Source organism: Brassica oleracea, chromosome C2 (genome assembly GCF_000695525.1).
Source record: "Brassica oleracea var. oleracea cultivar TO1000 chromosome C2, BOL, whole genome shotgun sequence".
Taxonomy (NCBI): Eukaryota; Viridiplantae; Streptophyta; class Magnoliopsida; order Brassicales; family Brassicaceae; genus Brassica; species Brassica oleracea.
Genome location: NC_027749.1, coordinates 30,969,024 through 30,972,762, shown reverse-complemented (window position 1 = coordinate 30,972,762; position 3,739 = coordinate 30,969,024).

The window sequence follows — 3,739 nt, the reverse complement described above, 5'->3', positions numbered from 1 at the left end:
AAATGAGTCCTAACACATAAATAAATTTTATTAATCCAAACAATCATTTTTTTTTATTTTATATAGTATATAATTAATTTAAATGATACAAACATAGAAACATAGATGTATAGTTTATAAACTAGAAGTCAAGTGTTAACAAAAAAAAAACATCTTATTTGATAATATCATATATAAATATTATAAAACTGGTGAGTATATGCTAATTGACAAGCCTGGTAGTCACAAGGTTTGGTTTCAAGTTGTTTATTTTGCTCAAACTAGTGATTGTCCTCGTAAACCTTAAATTTGACTTGAAGCTTTTTTATAAACTTATTTTGGGAGAACCTTTGTTTGACTACTACTGGTCTGTGCTTAAGATGAGACAATTGTGCGTGTCAGTAATGCTTCTGCGTTTGCTATGGGATCTGGTGATTTGATTTAAACAGATAAACTGATTCCAACAGATGGCCTGACTGGTATGTTATGTATCACTTCCACTTTAAACTGAGGATCAAAAATGGACTAAAGCATCATGATTAGGGCCATTGAATATAGTTTTGACGCTTTTCAAGGACAGAGACTAGGCTTTCTTTTAACAAACAAGTATTGCACGAAAAATTTAAATGCGGTTGAGCAGAAATTATAAATTTTAAAATATTTTATTTAAAATATAAAACAAATTCATTAAAATTGAAAAGAAGTAATTAAATTGGAACGAACCAAGGCTTCATTTTATATATATTGTAAAATAAGAAAAATTTGAAAAAGAAAAAAAATCAAAATTTCTCCGATTTAAATATTTTCTATGCCTAACTTTTTTATACCCAGAATAATATATTTTTCTAGAAAACAAAAGACAAAAAATTTCTAGGCCTTGAGAGTATTGAATGCAATAACATATTTCTAGTGTGAGCTTCATTTTGGCGGCATAACCAAGTGGTAAGGTCCATGGGCAGACAAAATACAATATGGCGAATTGAAACTATATGTAGTAAAGAAGTTCTAGTATTTGTATATGTAACCCTCCTTTCCCACTTTAAAATTTAGATTCAAAATATTGTCTACTAGAACGACCTTACAGATTGTATTTTTTAAATCAAAACGCCTTTCGATGTAAATTTGTAATTGATACAATTTTAATTTAATTTTTTTTTTATCTTTGATAGGTATGATAACAGTACTCTTAATAGCCATTTTAGCTCTTGCTCAAATAGATCATTATATTTACTTTTAAGTTCATTATTTTCTAAGAAATATAAAATAACAACATGTAGTTTTTTTAACTAGTTTAATTTTCTAATATGATTGTATTTAAATTATTGAATGTAATAAAATTATTTCATTCTTGAAATAATAATTTTCTACTATTTTAATTTATTTAAAAGAAAATTAAATAAATTTTAAGTTATTGGTTTTACCTACAAAAATGTAACTTATAAAAAGTATTTATTAAACCTAATGAATTGAATGCTAATCACTCAATTAAATTATTTTATCGCATCTAAAATTTTAAATACGTTCAATAATTTATAAATTTGATTAGGCTTATCCTTACATTTAGTAATAAACTAAAATATAACTTTAATTATTTAACTATCCACAAAAAGTGTAATATATATATAAATTTTTATCTTTGATAAGATGATATAACGATGTCTAAAATCTTGTCAAAATTTAAATACAGTATAGAATCTATATATTAATACTCAATAAATTAATTAACACAATAAATTAATAAATTTTTCTAGTCCCAAGTTAGACGGATTCAAAATATGACTCAAATCAATAATATAATAAAATAATTTTTTTATAGAAAATTTTATGTAAATATATAGCCCTACTAAAATTATAAATTAATAATTTTCATATATAAAGTTTATATAAGTATAAACAAAGTATTATGTTATTTATTTTATATTCACAATGGAAGTATCTTTATTTACATAACACTTCAACATATTTTTATAATATTTTGTAAAATTGTACCTAAAACTACATTAAAAGTTTATGGAACATATGTCATATACACTAAATAATACTCTATCTATTCCTAAAGATAATTTTTTTTTTAAATATTATTGTGTTTCTGAAAGATGTATGCTTTATATTTCCTATCAAATTTTTGTAGTTAATAACTGTAGATTTTATTACAAAAAGTTAATTGTTCTTTTTCAAACACTGTTTTAACTTATGGAAAATATCTAAACACAAAATGATGCATTTATAATCAACATTTTTATATATTTTAATATATTGTAAATAAAGAAAAAAAAAAAAACTTTTGTACACTAAAAACTCTATAAATTAATTTAATATCATAATTCAAACATTCTTAATTTATAAAAAACATTACTGTAGTTATAATATCATGTTACAATAATCTCAACAATATCTAATAATTTTTGAAAAGTAAAATTATATTATTTATAAATTATATGGTAACGACACAATTTTATAAAAGTAATATTATATTCTTTGAAAAATATTGTTTTAGAAATAGATAACTTTTGAAAAATATGAAGCACATATTATTTTGCAAAAAGTTTATTTGCAGATTTTAGAATACTATAAATGAAATAATCCAAAACACTCTTTTTTTGAACTAAAATCACTACATATCTCCAAAACACTCTTGAATCTGTAAATACTCTAAAAAGACTCTAAAACATAATAAACGTATTCTAAAACACTTATATACCATGACTAAAAACTGGCAAAATCCATGGTGTATTAGTAAGTAAAAAATGTTTTCCGTCGAACCAGTCCAGAGTCGACATTCAGAGTCAAACATCGATCGGCGAACATCTCTTGTCGTGGATCGACAGAGAAGCGTGCAAGGTCCGACTTGGTTCCCAGTCGACTTATAGCCTAAGTTCCACATCAATTGTACAAATACCCCTGGACGACTTTAACCTAATATTTATGTGCGCATCCATTGTTTTGGGTAATACACGCTTTCATATTTTCATATTTTCACATCAAACATAATTAATATTTTTAGTAGTTTAGAGAGAAGATCTAAGCCTCCTTCAGAACTTTGTATTTTCTATTTATGCATTCTATTCAGATATTTGCTATGTTCGGCTTTGCTATGTCTGCTATCGTTAGATATAGGGTTTAAGTAAGGTTACGAGGGATTAGCCCAGACTATAGAACAGGTAAGGTGATAGACATCGTTCAAGGAATTGCTTGTAATGCTTGTGCTCTAGAGTAGCTAACTAGAACCCTGAACTTAGGATAATTAGGCACACGCGGGCAGCATGGTTTGTTAACTGAATTAATTCCCTTGAGTTAGGAATGCTAGAAATAAGCGACAACTGATTTAGTTAAGATTAGTGAACCTATCGATCAACTCGCTAAAACTTGCATAAGGAAACATCGATCGACGCTAATCTCTAGCATCGATCAACGTTCAATCTGTATCAACAAGCGACATATGAGATATTGGACTTAGTCAATAGGAATGATTCGCACGCAGAAGCGGGAATACTTTCTCATTAGAATTCAAGTAATAGGATTGACAACCTAAGCATCTATATCATTGTTGGGGTCAAAAATGGTTATTTCGAAATCAACGGCTATGATTATTTCTTATTCACGGATTTCTCGCAAAACATTCACTGAAAGAAAGATCGGAAGTGAACGAACGAGAGAATCCCGCACAAAAGCCACTCGCCGGAGAGCTGAACCAACACGCGGGTCAGCTCGCCGGCGAAGCTCAACCATCACGTCGGTCAGCTCGCCGGCGAGCTGAACC